This window comes from Protopterus annectens, chromosome 16.part0, assembly GCF_019279795.1.
Source record: "Protopterus annectens isolate FY-2018-M chromosome 16.part0, PAN1.0, whole genome shotgun sequence".
Classification (NCBI taxonomy): domain Eukaryota; kingdom Metazoa; phylum Chordata; order Ceratodontiformes; family Protopteridae; genus Protopterus; species Protopterus annectens.
Genome location: NC_056750.1, coordinates 426,438,089 through 426,457,931, shown reverse-complemented (window position 1 = coordinate 426,457,931; position 19,843 = coordinate 426,438,089). Strand labels below are relative to the sequence as shown.

General features: G+C 43.3%; 1 protein-coding gene across 2 annotated transcripts in view; it reads right to left on the bottom strand.

The window, feature by feature from the left end:
- The window catches only part of GAPVD1 (GTPase activating protein and VPS9 domains 1), a 3,238,556-nt gene that overhangs the window by 1,934,733 nt on the left and 1,283,980 nt on the right, over window positions 1-19,843 (bottom strand). The gene's annotated exons all lie outside the window — the stretch shown is intronic.

The window sequence follows — 19,843 nt, the reverse complement described above, 5'->3', positions numbered from 1 at the left end:
TTCCACTGTATCTGGGGCTGACCAAGCCGTTCGAGCCACCACTGACATGAGTGGATCGAAAGGCGGAGAAACCCAGGAGGTGGAAGGTCGGGAACCGAACGCATCCAGGAATACAGACTCATCCTTGGTAGGGGCTAGGGGAGTCCAGTTCCCCCTCTGCTTAAGCATTTCTAGGATGTCCGAGAAGGAAACATCTTCAGAGGGGGATCTCGGGGACCCTTCCAATTCATCTAAGTCTGTATCAGAAGTGACAGACTCAGGGGAGTCAATGTGCTTCCTCTTGCACTTCTTCCGAGGGGGCTTCTCTGAATGATCAAGGGAGGCCTCGGAAAAAGAGGCAACACCCAATGGGGTGCCCTGGAGTGCCGGATCCCCACGCTTGGGGTCTGGAGGAGGAGCAGAGGTTGATGCAGGCACTACAGGGGACGGAGCCGGTGGGGTCGAATGTGGAGCTGACTCAGTGGCCAAAACACTCCTCATGACATCGAAGGCATCCCTGCCACGATGCAGAGAAGGCTCCGGTTCAGAGGAAATCGAAATCCTTCTCCGCACCGAGGGAGAAGGCTCAGAGGCCGATGTAGGAGCCGAGCTCACCTGCGCCGAAGCTCAGAGGGAGAATGGGGCCGGACAAGGGTCCAATACCACTCGCCCCCTCTGAGCCGAGGGAGACTCGGTGCCCATATCCCTCGATGGACGGCACCATCGAGGGAATCATAGTCAACGTTGGAACTGAAGGAGAAATCGTTATCGGAGCCGACTGTTCCACGACTCGAACCCCAACGAACGCCAGCTCCGAGCTCAATAGAGTCCAAGGATGAATATCGATAGAAGTGGACGGAGCCGACACCTGTTGAGGAGGGCTGGACAACATCTTGGCAAGTGCGTGCGACTTCAGCAACCTACTGACCACTCTCTCCACGTCATGATCCGAGAGCCTAGAGGACCAAGAGGAGTGGGAAGATCTGTGACTGCGCTCACTCTGCAGCAGGGGAGACCGAGGAGCCAAATGTATGGATTCCAGAGAAGGGGACTTCAGCCTCTTGTGACTCCGCGACAGCTCCAAAGATACTGATGGAGCCGACGGGGAGCCAGTCTCCTCGGTTCTGACCGGAACCGAAGTAGCAGGTAAAGTTTGAACCAATGACTGTTCCAAGCTTGGAGCTGACTATTTGGTCGGTTTTGGGGATTTCACAGGCTGAGCCTTGGCTGGTGAATCCTGGGGCTTGAGAAGACCCCTCAGAATAAGCTTATTCTGGCACTCCCTGCAGAACTCTTGGGCCAAATGCATGGCATATAGAACAAGAGTCCTGCAGGTGCACTGCGCCTAAGCAATAGATGCAAGAAGTGTGCCCATCTGTCTAGACATTTTCTGACAGCATGAGTCACACTTCTTGAATCCAGACACCTTGGATTCTTTAGACATATCCAACAAAATACCTGTAAGATAAGACACTGATTTTTGGTCAAAAGGCCAAACAGTGATAACAAAATACCACAATACTAACAACAAAAGGCAAAAACACACAGTATACTGCAGCTAAAGATTTTTTTTTTTTTTTTTTTTTTAAACTAGGAAGCCTCTAACTTAAATGGCTACCTAACAATAAGAAAGAAGGAAAGGCTTAAACTAAACTCTAACCTACAAGAAGGGATAGGAGTGGGGGGAGGGGGAGAACTCTCTAATTTAAACGAGTTCTAAGGGAAAGGACTACTAGTACACTAAACTAACATAAGTTACAGACTACAATTTAAACAATAAACTCCCAGAAAAAGCACTAATCTGACAAAAAACAGTTAAACAAGAAACTTATACGAGCCTGAGCCAGTAAGAACAACACCTCGCAGCTGAAGTGGCAAATGAGATCTGGGTAGCTAGTGCTAGGCTCATGGGAGAAGGGGTAGCCTCGAGCCAGTAAACAGCTCTCAAGCTATAGAAGATGGCAGAGTCGGAGCAGAGGATTGGCTCCGATCCCAACCAGCAAGAAACGAAGGTGAGATAGACAACTTAACATCAAAAGTTATGCACTTATTGTAACTCTAGATCTTTGTAGTCCACTTCCATCTGTCTCAACAGTTATCTGCTTCAGGGCAGATTAAAGCCAGCAACAAACATCAGAGCTTCTCCAGAGCTCAAGCTCTTCTCTCCTTATAATTCCCTGTACTGGCAATCAAACTTCAGATCAAGTTTGCCATACTAGAATGGGACTATCTTTGGAAACAGAGTTCAAAAGAGGAAAGCACAGTGATTAATAAATGTACCCCACAATCAAAGGCTTCAGGTTTGGTCCATTATGATCTTAAAAAAAACAAATTAAGAGGTAAGAAGTTAATTTGGAAGAGGGGGTATGGGATGTCGAGATGAATGGAGGAGGACAACAAGGATCTACCTTCATGGCAAATATATAACTTTCATGTCCTATGTTATCTCCTCCATCCATCTCGACACTTGGGACAGAGTCCCCAGCTACAGTGATCCCCAGGTGTTGGTATGGCAGGATACTTCTGAGTATGGGAGAATCAAAATTTGCTCTGGATCTGAAGAGAGAGCCAGTTTGTAGTGTTTGACAAAAGTGTGCATATTAGACCAGGTTGTTGGAGCACAGATATCAAACGATGAAGGTTTAAAAAAGGTAATTTTATTTATTTATTTTACGTTTGTTAACCGGGATAGTCTGACTGGACACCAGTCCATTTTTAGCGGAGGCCCGGGGAGAAAAGCTCCACATGTGGATAGTTATATAAGAGTTAAACAGTAGCAGTTTTATACAGTCACATATAGATACCACTACAGAATTATAAGATTATATGCATACTTAGAAGGAATACATACTTAAACTTAACATTGTAGTTTTCTTGAAGAAAATAGCTGCTATGTATGACGTCTCCAATAATAATAACTGCCTGGACGGTCTCCTACATACTTCTGCCATTGTAGTTTTCTTGTTCGAACTTAGACATTTTCAGTGGTACAAGGCTGAAAAAGGTAGCATGTCATTCAGTAGTACAATACATATGAGAATGAGACTCAAGTCTGAAACGCTGACTATTTTACAGATATCCAGGTAGTGAAGAGTGTGGTAAGCTGGTTAGTCAGGGTTGGTACAGGGGCACAGCCAGTGACTTTTTAGGAATTTTTTGAGAGATGTTTTAAACTGGATAATAGTCTGGTTTGCTGCAAGTTCGGCAGGGAGCCGATTCCAGATTGTTCCAACAGAGTTGCAAAACAACGAGTCACCTGCTGAGTTTTTAGATTTAACAGTTTGTGCCAATATTTTGTCAGACGACCAGAGAGTTTTTAGGTTACTGTAAGGGGTAATTATATTTTTGAGTATGGGTGCGCTTTCAGGCTGATAGAGGACTTTGTGGGCTATTATTAATTGATTATACTGGATTTGAGAGGGAAACTCTAGCCAGCCTAGAGATTTGTAGGTTAATACAGTGGTGGGTTCTATATGTTGAGCCTGTGGCAAATCTGGCTATGGTGGTGTAGCAGCTATTGAGTTTACTGAGGTCAGATTTACTCAGGTTTGTATAGATTGGGGAGGCATAAAGAAGGGTTGAAAGTGAATGTGTTCGGGCAATAACTGTCCTAGCAGATGGAGTTAGAAATGCCTTAATTCTATATAGAGATCCTAGCTTTTTGTTGACTGTTTTAATGATTTTGTGGATGTGAGCGTCAAACTTAAGGTTATTGTCAACAATTACACCTAATAGTTTTGTATTACTTTCTGGGGAAATTATTGTGCCATTATTAGATGTTATGGTAAATGATGGGAGTGTAGCTTTCCAGGTGGGGGTGAAGAGTAGCAGTTTTGTTTGATTTGGATTCAATGGAAGACTCCTGTCAGTGAGCCAGTTTTCTACTACATTAAAAGTATTTTGGGTTAAGGTTTGCAGGTTTAATGGGGAGGTGGCAGAACAGATAAGGGTAGAGTCATATGCATACTGAATGCAGGTTACTTTGGGGTGACTGTATGAAGATCATTAATGAAGATGGAAAAGAGCAGAGGTCCCAGTACAGACCCTTGAGGAACTCCAAGGGTGACTGGCAGTAGGGAAGAAAGGCTATCCTTCCTTAGCACAGCCTGTTGTCTGCCAATTAGTTAAGACTGAAACCAGCGTATTGCTAGGCTGTCTATGGCAAGAGGTTTTAGTGCATGAATGAGTAGCTGGTGGTTTACCATATCAAATACCTTAGACAGGTCAAGAAAGACAGCAGAGGAGGGCGTATTATTATTACGGATTTGATTTATTGTCTGAGAGAAGGATAGAAGGGCTATGGTGGGGTCTAAATCCAGGCTGGGAGGGAGCTAGGAGATTGTGCAAATTGAGGTAATGAAGGAGTTGCTTGTGGATACATGTTTCCATAATTTTAGCCAGAGGGGACAGAAGGGCAATGGGCCAGTAAATAGATAGATCAGTTGAGTTACCCCCTTTATGGAGAGGAATTACATAGGAAATTTTCCAGATGGAGGGGATATATGCTTCAGAGATGGTTCTGTTAATTAATATTGAGATGGGATACGCTATTGCATTTGCAGCCTTTTGAAGATATTCAGCCGGGATTAGGTCTGCTAAAAGGGTAGTGGGTTTCAGTTTCTTGATTAAGGATCGAATAAATGCTGTTGGTACAGGTTGAAAGTTGAAGGATGGGTGGGTATTGGATATGGGGTTAATAGAGACTAGATTGTTGGGGCCTAGTTGGTTGGCAAGGAATTATATAGTTGCCATAAAGAAGGTGTTGAAGGTGTTGGCAATATTTTCTGGAGGACAGACGCAGGGGTAGGGGTAGTAGTATTATCTGGATGGAGAAGATTGTTTAAGCTGGACCAAAATTTTTGTAGTCGAGTTTGATGTTTATGTTGCAGGTTACAGTAATAGTCTTTTATGTCTAACATTATAGACTTCTTAGAATCATTTCTTAGCTGTTCATATACTAGTTGATCCTTAGGGTTTTTTTATTGGTTTTCCAAGATGACCAGACTTTATTTCTATTCATGATTTTCTGTCTAGTTTCTTTGGACAGCCACAGTGCTACTTTTTTCTTTGTTCTGATGGTCTGGGTGGGTGCATGATGGTTAAGGATTGTAAGAAATGTGGAGCTAAAGTGTGATACTGCCTCGTCTAGTGGGAGTAGTTTTAGTCTATTCCAGTTACATGTTTGAAGTTCTAATTGGAATTTGGTTTGATTGAAGCTCTTATTGTTCCTGATAGTTCTGAAGCTAGGTATTTGAGGGATATAATTTTTTTGCCTGTGTATATATGTTAGGAGGTGATCACTTATTTCCTCAAGTTGGGTGCCTGCCTTATACATTTGGGGAGGGTTATTAATGAGAATCCAATCTAGTATGCTTTCTTTGTTATTGGGCTTACTAGTTCTGGTGGTGGAGGTTATGACTTGGGAGAAACCATATAGAGTTATGGGGGTAGTAGGGAAGTCTGAGGAGCAGGTGTTCTAGTCTATATTAAAGTCACCTAAAACAATAGTTTCTTGTGGGGAGTTTATGGACAGCCACTGTAGAATGTCTTCAAGGATATTGGTGTTGTTGCCAGGTGGGATATAAATGCAGCCAATGTTTATAGATTTATGCTGGTTAATTTGTAGTTTTGTAAAGAGTATTTCAGCTTTATCAGCTTGAGGAACTTGTGGAGAGTTGGAAATAGTTACATTAATTGTAGATTTATAAAAGACAGCTACCCCACCTCCCTTCTTTGAGGGGGCGGACCAGTCGTATTATATTGTAACCTGGAAGAGTAAGTTCATTGTCAGTGGTGGATGGCTTAAGCCAGGTTTCTGTAAGACATAGTATATCTGTGGAGTGTACTGCTAAGAGGGCACACAGGTAGTGGATTTTATTTAGGCTTCTGATGTTTAGGTGGCAGATGAGGATAGAGGTAGAGGAGATGTTTAAGTTTTGCAGGCTAGAGGGGATATTATATATAGGGTTGGATGCTTCTGATGGGGTTGGTCCTGGGTTGGGGTGAATGCCCCCTTCCATTGTGAGGTTAAATTTGAGAATAGATTATTCGTTTTTGAAGTTTGAATAATAGTTTGTAGCAGTGTTTAGTTCTAGGGTTAACTGACTCGAATGAGCTGTTGATTTACTGTAATATGGGAGTTGGAATTGAGGGGGAGTAGTGGCTGATTAAAGTTATGTGAAAGAGCATGAGTATTGGTCTGTGATCTGGGGTAGTGGGAGCCTGGAAGGGAGAGATGTTCATAAGCTGTGATAAAATACATAATTATCAGCATGGGTAAAAGGTAGTAGGAGGGCTTTGAATTGAAAGGTGGGGTTGAGGCTTGTAGAGGCATTAAAGAGGTTTTGCAACTTACAATTGTTTAAGAATGGGGGTGGGAGGGTAGTAGATGAGGCTAGAGTAGAGAAATAGGGAGGGTGTTGTGGTTAGGGTGGGTCTAACAATTGCTGATTGGTTCTATAATTAAGGGAGTGGCAGCTGTGGCTATAAATTTAGCACATCTAGGGGCGGCAGGAATTTGGGGGCAGGGTGGGGCGCGGAGCGGGCCCAAGCAAAGCGAGGGCGAGTGTAGCGGGGCCAATGCAAAGAAACCTAGCAGTGGGAAACTATCAACACATTAAGTACAATAAGGCATTTTTTATTTGTTTGTTTTAAATACTTTCTTACCCTTGTTTTTGCCTTCAGTATACAATTTTGTATAGTATATTGTTAGTAATCACTTTTTGCAGCCTTTTCTCACATTAAGCTTTCTTCTGCCAATTGTCTGCTATTTTTGTACAGAGCACATGAGTTTAAACCCCTGCTTCAGGTTTATGCTATGTAATTTCTAGTTTTATATATTTTACGCAGGGAGCTCAGCTGCTTTTCCTTAGTTAGTATGATTAAGCTCAGTTTCTGAATGCTAAAATCTAATGCAGACAGCTGGGCTACAGAGCCTACAGTAAAAATGAGCTTCATTCTGTGTGTCTGAATTAATTTATGCTAGTAATATCCCTAGAAACTTAGATATGTTCACTAGGTAATCCTTAGACATAGGAGTAACCCAGTTTAGTATTTTAGAGTGGATTGTGGGGCTTTGAGGGATTACTGGTAGTGTTGTAGACACAGCATGGCTAATCAATATAGTACATACAGACGGGATAAGATAATATTAACCCTTGGCAGATCTTTTCAGAGTCAAGGGACAGTGCAGGAAAGTTTCCAGTTAGGTTTCAGCAGGGGAGGTGTCCTTCTGGCATTCAAGCCTTTCAGGGATCTAGCAGATAGAGGGGGACAGAACCTGATGATAGATACATGTATATGTGCTAAGTAGCAGAACCTTCAGCCAGTAGAATATAACATAATGGATGTTGAAACAGACCTACTTGATTGTGCTCCTGGTCTGGCTGACAGAGATAATATTTCTGAATTATAAAAAGAGAGAAATACAATCTGCGAGCCATCAAGACTATGGACCCCAAATTGGTTCGAGTAGAAGCTATAAGAAGCTTATCTTTATAAAAAGACTTATTGTTTGGCAAGCAAAATCTAAGTTGCTGGAGAACATCCACGGAATACAAACTGTACTCACCTTAGCTAAAACAGTACTGGGGGAAAAAGCAGGCAAATGTATTACTAGGCACAAAGCTGGACTTCGGTATGACAGAGATTCTGACTTTGGGAAATATAAAGTCACACTGTTTGCATGACAAGGTCTAAAAGTTCAGAAATACTTATGGCCAAAGTTACAGATAGTAAAACAAGAAGATATGTACTCACCATAACGTTTAATGTATGTAGTCCATCTCGCCTCACATTCTTACCCGTGGGTTCGGAGCCGAATATCGGCTCCAACACAGCCATACTTTTTAGCTCGAAGTCTTTCTATTGGCTGGGCTAAGATGGAATCCCATGCTGCACTGCTCTCAATCCCCAGATCTAGTTTGCTGCAAGAACCAGCACTCACTCTCCATGCATAACACCACCTAAGGAAAGGAAAAAGAAACCAAGAATAAAGGGAGCTCTGAAACCAAACCTAACCTCCAGATCCTCCATGACGGGGGAAGGAGGGGGGGGTAAGTAAGAATGTGAGGCGAGATTGGACTACATACATTGAACGTTATGGTGAGTAAATAACTTATTGATGTTATGTAGTCCAATCTTGCCTACATTCTTACCCATGGGACAGCGTCCCCAGCACCTAAATCCTGGGAGGCTCAGTGGAAAATGCTCCTGAGCACTGTGGAACCAAAGGAAGTCCTGCCCCTAGATACCACATCCAACTTGTAATGAGTAACAAAGGTGTGAGGAGATGCCCAAGTAGCCGCAGCACAAATATCATCCATAGACAATCTGGCCTGAAAAGCTGTAGATGTAGATACAGACAGAGTAGAGTGAGCCTTCATACAGAACGGTATATCTTTTCCCCCTGAGGTATAAATGAAAGAAATACAACTGGAAATCCACCTGTACAATGTGACTTTGAAAACAGGAGACCCAATTCTGTTTTCCGAAAATGAAACAAACAACTGATCAAATTTTCTGAGGTCTTTTGTTCTGTGCAAATAAAAACGTAATTGCCTGTGCACATCCAATTGATGAAATCTGAATTCTGCCTTGTTTGAGAACAGAGGAAAAAACACTGGCAATTCAGTAGATTGGTTAAGGTTACTGACTGACGCTACTTTGGGAAGAAAGGAGGGGTTCGGTCTGAGAGAAACCCTGTCCTTATGAAAAATCAAATAAGGGGGGTTTGATTGATAAAGCTTGAAGCTCCAAAACGAGTCTGGCTGACGTGATGGCTACCAAAAAGACAGTCTTCCAAGTTAAGAATTTTAAATCGCAAGTGGCTGCAGGCTCAAAGGGGGGGTGAAGTAAGACCCTGTAGAACAAAGTTCAAGTTCCAAGGCATAACAAATTCCGATACCGGAGGACAAAGTAAAGTGCCTTTCAGGAAAGCCTTACAGAGTCTATGTGCCATCAGACTAGGTTCGTCTGCGACATGAAAGGTAGAAATTGCTGCTAATTGGACTTTAATGGTTGCGGCCACTGAACCCTGGTTGAAGAGCACAGACAAGAACTCCAATACAGACGAACTTGGAGCTGTGCAAGGGTAAATCTTTTTGGCATGTGCCCAGATTGAAAACCTCTTCCATTTGCTGTAATAAATCTTCCTGGTCGAGGGCTTATGAGAGGAAGATAAAATACGAACCACCTCTGGCGAAAATTGATGAAGCCTAACTAATGACGGAAGTGGAGTAGCCAGGCTGTCAACCTGAGGGTCCGAAGAGAGGGATGGTGCTGCCCTGACATGTGCGTCAGTAAGTCTGGTTGTGGGTCCAGAATCCAAGGAGTGTCCATGACATAGGGATGGAGAAAGGGGAACCAAATTTGACGAGACCAGTGTGGGGCAATCAGAATCATTTTGCTTCCCAAGGATTGCACTTTCTGAATAATCTTTGACAGCAAAGGGACCGGAGGGAAGGCATATAGTAGACCGGAGGGCCAATCATGGACTAGAGCATCCCTGGGTGACTCCCCCGAGGGGGGATCAGTGTGAAGTAGCTGCTGCATTTGGCACTGAGGGGGCTGGCAAAAAGATCGCAGCAAGGTTGACCCCACCTGCGGAAGATCTGCTCCGCAACTTGACAGTTCAGTGACCACTCATAAGGCATCAGTATAGCTCTGCTTAGCCTGCCTGCAATCACAATGGACTTCCCCGGAATGTGTGTTGCCACCAGAAAACGTTGGGAAGACACTCGCATGGCCTCTCTGCAAAGGGGATAAGACTTGGTTCCTCCCTGCTTGTTCAGATACCACACCACTGACATATTGTCTGAGTGGATCCCAACAGTCCCGAGAGGAAGAAAACTCTGAAGTGCTTGCAACGCTAGTAGCACAGCTCTCATCTCCAGGACACTGATATGCAGATGTATCTCGTGCTCTTGCCACGTGCCTTGGACTGTCCTGCCTAGATAATGCCCCCCACCCCATCTGGGAGGCATCCATGGTCACCGTGGCAACTGGGGGTGCAGGAAAGAAGGGCTTTCCCGCATTGAGGTTGTCGGTGCGAAGTCACCAACCGAGATCCTGTTTGCACCTGTCTGTGAGTAGAATAGAGTGAGAAAGTGGAAGACCTTGAAGAGACCACTGGGCGAAGAGTAGCCACTGAAGGAGCCTCATATGTAACCTTGCCAGAGGGACTAACAATCATAGCAGCCATTGTCCCCAACAATTGGAGGACTCATCTTGTCTTAACTCTTCTCAGAGGGAGTAAGGTGTAAACCTGTTGCTGTAGGACTCAGATTCTTTCCTGTGGTAGAAACGACCGCATGAGGACTGTGCCTAATTCGGCGCCTATAAAAGTGACACGTTGTGAGGGCAACAAGGCAGATTTTTCCCAATTCAATGTGATGCCCAACTGTTGACATAGGTTGATAGTAGCGTCCCTGGTCTGAAGTAGTAGATGCCTGGTGGTGGCAGTAAGGAGCCAGTCATCCAGATAAAGAAACACTTGGAATCCCTGACGTCTCAAGTGAGCAGTCACCACTGCCATGCATTTGGTAAACACCCTGGGGGCTGTGGTGAGACCAAAAGGCAGGGCTCGAAACTGGAAGTGACTGGCTCCCAGCCGGAAGCATAGGTGACTTCTGGATGCCCTGTCCATCTTTATCTGGTAGTAAGCATCCTTGAGGTCGATGGAGCAAATCCATACTTCTTTTCCCAACAATGGGAGAATAGACTGCAATGTGACCATTCGGAACTTGGACTTTTGCACATGGGTGTTCAATCGGCTGAGATCCAAAATGGGTCTCAGGTCCCCTGTCCTTTTCGGCACCAAAAGAATCTGGAGCAAGTCCCTAATCCGATCTGGTCTGAGGGGACATGTTGGATGGCTCCTTTTTCTAGCAGCTTTGAAACTTCTGAGGCTGCGTAATCCCTTTGACTTGGTGGAACATCTGGGATTTTCTTGACTGGAGGGGGATTTGACAAGAAGGGAATGACATATCCTCCGGAAACTATTTGTAGAATCCATTGGTCCTGGGTGATATCTTGCCAGGCCTCTGGGTATAATGAGATTCGACCCCCGACTGGCTCCGGAAACGCACAGTCGGGCCTCACATCAGGAGCGGCGGTAGGGAGAATCATGAAAGGAATCGCTATCTCCCGAGTTGCGAGGGCCTCCTCTGCCCCTAGGGTGGCGTCTCCCTGAATAACCACCCCCTCCCCTGCCTCTGGAGGGGGGCTCACCTTGTGCACCAGGAAAAAACCTCTGATTGTTTGAACCACATTTTGCCACCCCTCTGGGCCTTGGGATAAGGCCTAGAGGGAAGGGAAAAAACGGACTCCTATGGCAGACAGAGTTTTTCCCTACTGCTCGCACCTAGTGAGAGTGTCTTTCACCTTGGTTCTGAACAAAGAGGAACCATCAAATGGGGCGTCAGTGAATGAAGACTTGAAGGTCTCCACGAAATGGCAAAGGCACACCCAGGCCTGCCTCCTAAGAGCAACTCCTGAGCTTGCTGCCCTACTCCCTCCCTCGGCTGCATAGGAGATTAGCCTCATGGAGGAGTTTGCAATAGAACTGTGGGTAGACATCTGAGCGTTGACCTTCTGGGCCACCGCCTCAGAAACGTTGCCCGTGAGAGTATCTCCAAGCTCCTTGACGATATCTCTCTGGAGCCGTGTAAAGTGTGATGAGTAATTCAGTGACAGCAAGGTAAAGGTCGCTGAAGAAAATGTATGCTTCCCGTACCAGTCCATAGTCCTAGACTCCTTGTTAGGGGGATGTACGGTGGATGAAGTCTCAGCTAATTCCTTCTGGGTGGCAGCTGCCACCACCATGGCATCCACAGGGCCTCCCTTGGACAGAAATTCATTATCAGGAGGAGCAGACAAACATTTATTGGGTCTCCTGGGGACTGGTTCCACAGAGTCAGGGGTTTCCCACACCCTTCGACAAACCAAAGCCAGAAGCTCGTCGAAGGGTGGAGATGCCCAGGAGGCGGAAGACTGAGCACCAAAGGCCTTCAGGAAGACCGACTCCTCCTCGGAGGGGGCTTTGGATGGCCAGTCATCTCTTTGCTTCAAAATCTCTAGGATGTCAGAGAAAGAAACATCCTCAGAGGATGACTTAGGGGACCCCTCTGATTCCTCAAGGTCTGTGTCTGATGTGAGAGACTCATCCTGGGAATCTATGCGTTTCCTCTTACACGTTTTCTTTCTGGGTGGCTCCTCAGGCAAAAACTCTGAGGGGTCCACAGAAATATGGGGACCACTCGTGGGTGTACCCTGAGGCCTTGGGGCTCCGCTGTCCAGAGATAGATGGCGATCAGAGACCTGCACCGGTGTTGTAGGGGACAGAATGACCGACCCGTATGATGCCGCTGATGATCTGGCCAGCGCGCTCCACATGGCCTCGAAGGCTGGTCCTCCCAGATCCGAAGAACAACCAGCCTCCAAAGCCGAGACAGGAGTCAGGCTTCCCCGCGCCGAAGCACCTAGAGGGAGACTAGGAGCCGAGAGGTGTACCAAAGCCTCTCCCTCGGATCTGACCAAAGAATCCCGAGTCCTGAACCCCGTGGATGGCACCGACTGGGTCAGAGCTGACGTTGGACCCGATAAGCCAGGAGGGGCTGTCGGAACCGACCTAGAGACATCACATGGAGCCAAGCACTCGGGCTCCGAAAGCTGAGATGTGCTCGGAGGAGGAAGTATCGATGCAAGTTGAGGGACCGGGTCCAGAACCGACTGGGCCCGAGCAGAGAACAATTTTGCCAGTACCAGTGACTGAAGAAGTCTCTGCACCACTCTATCGACGTCCACATCTGATAAAGTCCTGGAAGATTTGGAGGATAGTAAAGGTGATAAGAGACCTCCTCTCTGAATGGGACCTGCGAGGAGGGGATATTGGCCTAATGCTAGGCGACTGGCTCCGAACAGGCTCCAAGACAATTGGAGCCAAAGCAGGTTCCATAACCACTGACACTTCCTGCGGCCCCGAGGACAATGGAGCCGAGGATGTCGATGAACACTTTGCTATTTTCTCTGGTGGCTCCGAGGAGACTGATGGAGCCAGAGATCGCTTTTTTGCTTTTGAAGATTTAGCCTTAGAGCTGGAAGCCACTCTCCAGACCCTCCTCGAAGGAGGGTTTCAGAAGTCCCTTCAAAATCAATTTGTTCTTCCTTTCCTGAAGAACACGCGGACTAAAGTCATGACAGAAACTGCACGATTCCTGGAGATGAATGGCTCCCAAACAGTACACACAAACTGAGTGTCCATCCGTAATGGACATTTTATAACTGCATTTGGAGCACTTCTTGAAGCCCGAGGGCTTATGCTCCTTGGTATCTTTGGACAGAGTTAACCAACAAGTAACTTACTGAAAAAAATAGACCAACGGTCAAAAAGTTACAAGCGCGGGAACAAGCCAAACAGACAGAACACCACAAAGATTTCTAATTCAAACAATCCTCAGACACAAATACAAGGGGGGAGGACTAATTCCTCTAATTTAAACGGTTTTAGTCCATGGGAAAACTTTAGCACACAAGGAAAGCAAGGGGACAGACTAGGTCCGCTAACTGAAACGGGCCTAGCCAGTTGGAAACAGCTAGTGGGAAACCACAGAGTACACAATCAAGAAAAAACACAATTTTTCCACAAAACAGACAAGAACACACACAATAGCTATCAAAATAGCTTTTTTGCAAAAAACTTCTGATATAAGAGGAAAAAGGGTACTTAGCCACAGCCAAGAGCAAGACCACGTCCAAGCTACATGAGCGGCAAACAAGATCTAGGGATAATCAGCAGTGCAGCATGGGATACCATCTTAGCCCAGCCAATAGAAAGACTTTGAGCTAAAAAGTATGGCCGAGTCGGAGCCGATATTAGACTTCGAACTCACAGGTAAGAATGTAGGCGAGATTGGACTACATAACATACAATGTTTTCCAAGACAGAATTTTAAATTCTGTAGAAGATGCAGACTCAAAGGAGGCTGTGTGACAGCTTGCAACATCAAGGTAATGTCCCAAGGAGAATTTGGATCTTTCACTGGAAGTCTCAAAAGGAAAGTGTCCTTTAGAAAGGTTTTAAAGCCTTTCAAAAATGCAACAGATAGTATGATTTATTCCTATGTGAAAATCGGAAGTAGTTGCTAACTGGAATGTAATAGTACAACAAATAGCCACAGAGTGACAGAGACATGCCAAAAAGTCCAGAATTGAAGGGAGAAGGAAAAAACTGGTGAAGTCCACACTCCACTGCCCATATTAAGATGCAATCAGAATATGTATCAGTCTAGAAGGTAAAAAAAAGCTCTGGCCATCTGTGAAATTGCAGAAAAAATATGGTTGATCTGACAGACTTGATATCTGGTTGAGGCTTCCCAGACTGGAGGGAATATCAGATGCAGAAAATGGATCAAGGATGCAAGAATGTCACAGAAGACAAGGCCACAGAGGTAAAGGAACCAGACTTCTTGTAGACAGAAAAGGGCAATAGGGATTACAGTTACTTAAGCCTAGCACATGGAAGCTTTCTGCAGCAACTTTTATATCAGTGAATCTGGTGAGTAGGCATAAAGAAGACCATATGGCCAAGTATGGAAAAGACCATCCCTTGGAGAATGTCCCTGCTGCAGGATAAGGATGAAATACCTGTACTTTGCAGTGGTGGGGGAAGCAAAAAGGTCACAGCAAGGCTAATCCCAGTGGCTGAAAATCACCACTGCCAGGGTATAGGCACAGGACTGGAGGTAGATCCCTTCTTAGAAATAGCTTCAGCCTTGGGCCTAGATAGGTCTGTCATCCTGACACCAGTCTCTTTGTAAGGCAGAATCAATGCAGGCAGATGCCTTGAAGGAACACTGTTGCCACAAGATTGCTTGTAGGAAGCTGAGGTCTGCTCAGCAACTACAGACCCAACCAACGAACTGAAAGCCAAGGCCTGTGCAGAAGATGAGGGACCCACAAAAGCATGTTGGACTCCATAATGGTCTCAATAGAGGCTTGTGCCACCACTTCAGTCACAGAAGGGGGCTGCGAAAGTGGCTCACCTTCCTCAGTGATAACAAGCCTTGAGGGAATGGCCATCGGTGAATGGCTATCATCAGAGGTCCTAAGCTTGGGTCTTTTTTTCCTTGTCTTTCACTTAGGGAGCTCAACTTCGAAATGACCGGCGGACACCATTGAAAGATGTGAGAAGGATTGCAGACTAAGATGCCTAGCTAAGATTTCGGCCTTATACCTGATCGTCCTAGAATTGAAACGGGCACAAAAATGGCAACCAGGAATGTTGTGATCCAGGCCTACACTGGTGATATACAGAGTATGGAAGTCTTGGCGTGGGATTTGCTTACCACAGCGGAGACATTTGTTAACCTTATCTGAAATGAGTTAAAGCAAGAAGAGTTCCCCAATGAGGCACTTAGCTTTAGAAGACTTCTCTCTGGTCCAGACCGACTAATGCACTGAGAGACTGCTTTATGGCTTAGACTGCAAGAGGAGACTGATGTCATGGCTTCAGCTGGCTCCCTTTATATCCAAGTATACTGACATCAAGGTAGGGTGTCTGCCAGCCTTTGGAGGGGGAGATTTTTTACTCTGGTAGTTGGCCGGCCAAGGGTTTCCACAGCAGGAAATCCCACAAGTCAGGACTGCAACAGTGAAACACGAAGAACATATACTTTTTTGACACAGATTGTCACTTCTTTTTACCTTCAAAAGAAATGAACAACTGATCTAAAGATCTGAAGGATTTAGTTTTGTCAAGATAGTAGCCAAGCTGGCTAGTGGCATCCAAAGTATGAAGTATCCTTTCTTCCTCATTTCTGGATTCAGAAAGAAAAATGGGGAGATGGATAGTTTGGCTTAAAGTAAACTCAAGACACCACTTTAGGCATAAAAGAAAGATTAGTTCTCAAAGATACCCAGTCCCCGAGGAAAATGAGAGGCTTGACTCTCAAAATTAGCTTGCAACTTGGATATCCTCCTTGCAGGGGTCAGCGCACTCAGTAAAACTGTTTTCCAAGCTAAGCGCCTTAAGTCAGCCAAGTTAGTTGTTCAAAATGAGTAGGTGTTAGCTTCTCTAATACAAAATGAATATACCAAGGACAGTCCACCAGTTTTCTTGGAGACCTCTTATGCAAAACATCTTTCAAAAACATCTTGACATGAGAATATATTGAAAGAGGAGGGTCCATGGGTAGACATACTGAAATATCCTTGGAGTAACACAGGCCATAGGATATTAACTCACATATATATAATGTAAAACCAGAGAATAACTATGAATGGCTGTTGGTTAGAAAATCTAATATTAGCAAATGGTAAATGTTTTATACTAGCAAGCTTTCTTGCCTCTATTAGTACCTGCTGAACATCCCCAAGTAAACAAGTGCCTAAGGGTAAATAAAACCCTATCATCCAGACAGTGAGTTGAAGTTGATTGGTGTTGGGGTGTATCTAACAACCATGTTCTTATGCGAACACATCTGGTCTGCGAGGTGACTTGTAGGAACTGTCCCTGGCTATTTCCAAAAGGAGAGAGAAAGCACAGTTGTGTCCCACTTATAACGATACATGTTCGAATAGATCAATTTTGCACTACAGATTCTTGTGTCTTCTTCCCATTGAGAAGCCTGCAAACAGCCCAATTTCCAGTCTTTACATCACTTCTAGCTGACAGACATCCAAAGAATGCTGTCTGGAAGTCAGGGTTTAAGGGAGCCAATCAATGCCATCTTCGGGTCTTTCTAAACAGTGAACAAGCAGTCTGATGCCTGAGGCAAAATCTCCACAGTTGCCTGCATTTAAATAAAGAGGGGGGAAAAACCAGGATGAAAAAGGGGACTATGGAGAAAAGAACTATCTACAGAAAAAACAGCTCTACCCCTTGTACCCAGCAAGGGGGAGACAAGTGGTCAACAGATAAAGGGGAAGGTGGGTGGCAATACTTACTGCCAATGTTGATTTACTTGAACATTTAAAATTATGAAGACCAACAGCAACTCAAAGCATAAGTTGTAGAACAAACCAGGCAAAACAGGAATGCAGGATAAAAATTTATTCCGGTACCTCGGCCCCAACAGCCTTCAAAGGAATAACATATAAGCTTCCAAAAGCAGTATATATACTAATACTAGCAATTAGACATAATTACATATCAATGAAAAATGATTAAGGCAACATCCAGTTTTAAAGGGACAAAACACAATTCATATTCTTCCTATAAACTCTATGACAATAACATGCCTATCACAATGTCTTATAATAATAGTTAAACATTTATGTTAACTTCTAGGTTAAGCCCTCTAGGTTTTAATGTTCCATATTTTAAAATAAATCTACTTTCTAAATTCAGTAGACTTTTTAGGTAATTACCTCCAAAAGAAACATTAGGTTTTGCTAAAGCACTGAAAAATAGTGAATCTGCAGACCCTTTATGTATTTTTTGAAAATGTTCAAATATAGGACTGCTTATTCTTTCATTACGTACATCTCCTAAATGTTCTAATATACGATTTTTAAGTTGTCGCTTAGTTTGACCTATATAATATTTTGGTACTAAGCAATCACAGCCAATAATGTAAACCACACCACAAGAACAACAATTAAATTTGTGTTCAGCAAAATATTTGACCCCATTTATGGTACTGCCTGAGAGATTCTTAACCCTCCTACATATTTTACATTTGCCACATTGAAACATGCCAACTTGTTGTTCCAAATTTGACATATGCCTATCATTACCAAACTGTCTGAATTTCAAGATTTCTTTTAAATTACAATATCTGCCATATGAAAAAGAAACGTGATTTGGAAAAAGATGACCCACATCTTCATTGTTGCAAACTAGAGGCCATAAAAAGTTGACAATATCAGAAAGAATATCAGAGAATAAAGAAAATTTTGTAACAAAAAATATCCTATTTTCCTTATTTTTATTCCTCTCTATATAATTAGTATTACATGTCTTCACAATATGATGATTTTGATCATATTCAAATTTTGCTCTAGCTTTCTTTAGCACAGTTTCCAAGTAGCCTCTATCTAATAGCCTTTCATAAACCAAATCAAATTCCAAACTCACAAACTTTGATTCAGAGGTATGTTCATACACTCTTTTAAATTCCCCATAGGGGAGTGCTTCAACTAAGTGTCTAGGATGTGCACTTGACGCATGGAGAAAACTGTTAGCAGCTACCTCTTTTCTAAACGGTTTAAACTGAACAAACCCCTGTTTGTCCACATAAAGCAGAATGTCTAAAAACTGAATATTCTTTTTGTTGGTAATGTAGGTAAATTCTAAACCAAATTCATTTTTGTGCAAGTCTGACATAAACTTATCAAACTCCAAGACATCCCCTCTACAGATGAAAATAAGGTCGTCTATAAATCTGTAATAAGAAATGACATTATTTTTAAAGAATGGCAAGGAGTACAAAAAATTATTTTCAAATACTGACATGAATAAGATGGCATACGATGGAGCAAAGCTTGCTCCCATTGCAGTACCATCAACTTGAAGAAAAAACTTATTATCAAATGTGAAATAATTATGGTTGAGAGCAAATTCTAGAAGACAAATTATAAATGACGTTCGTGGACCTTCGCCTAAAATTTTCATTATGGCCTCTAAACCCAATTTATTGCTAATATTAGTGTATAAGGATTTGACGTCAACTGTGGCCCAATAAAAATCAGAATGCCATGCAAAATTTCTGATTGTTTCACAATATTGATTTGTGTTTACAATATGGGACACAACATATTTTAAATATTCCTTTAACACACTATCCATAAAGATCCCCACATATTCTAAATAACCACCACAACAAGACACAATAGGTCGACCTGGTGGATCCGACACATTCTTGTGTATTTTAGGTATGGTGTAAAAGTTAGGATCTCTGGGATTGGCCACAAAAAGACGTTTCACATCATTGCTATTCAAAAATCCAAGTCTCTCACCTCTCTCTAAAATCTCAAGCAATAAAGCATTGTACTCAAGGATGGGGTTACTAGGTAGTTCAACATATACTTCATCATTGCATAACAAATCATAACACATTTTAAGGTAATGGCATTTATTTAAGATTACCCATTTACCCCCCTTGTCTGCAATGCAAAAAGCATATTTTTTGGCAGCCTCTTTCATTTCCTTTAAAGCATTCCATTCTAATTTATTTAAATTAAATGAAAAATATTTCTTCATGAAATTGGCATACTCCAACTCCACCTTTTTACATAGGACATGCTCAAATGTCCTCAAAACTGATGAGTTTTTAGGTGGATAAAAATTGCTACGGCTAGGAAGTATAGGTAAAGTAAATTTCCCATATCCTGTAAAGAATCTCCCTGAATTAATAACCACTGAACCCACCCCATCATCTCTTTCCAATAAAATAACATCTCCTTGACTGGGATTATTCAAAATATTTTCTCCCATAACCTCGTGTACAGAAATCTCCAACAATGGATCAAAGAGAATGGACAAATCATCCCAATCATCTTCATCACTTGAACAAATGGTAGAATTACTAGCTACATTACCAATACAGGCTAAAGAATGACTATCAGCAGCTCTTACATCAGAAACTTCACTTGCAATACTTTTTTTCTCAAAAAACACTTTTAAATGCAATTTCCTGCAAAAACGCTTAATATCTAGAAGAATATCACAAAGAGCAGGAACCTTCGTTGGAACAAACTTGCTGCCCAAATTTAGAACTGTAATCATTTCAGGCTTGAGGACAAAATCACTTAAATTCAAAATACTGGACCCATCTTTACTATTTTCATAGGTCAAACTACTATTCGTAAAGTTAGCTGAAAGGTAATGAGTATTGTCAAACAAAATGCCCCCTCCATGAAGAGT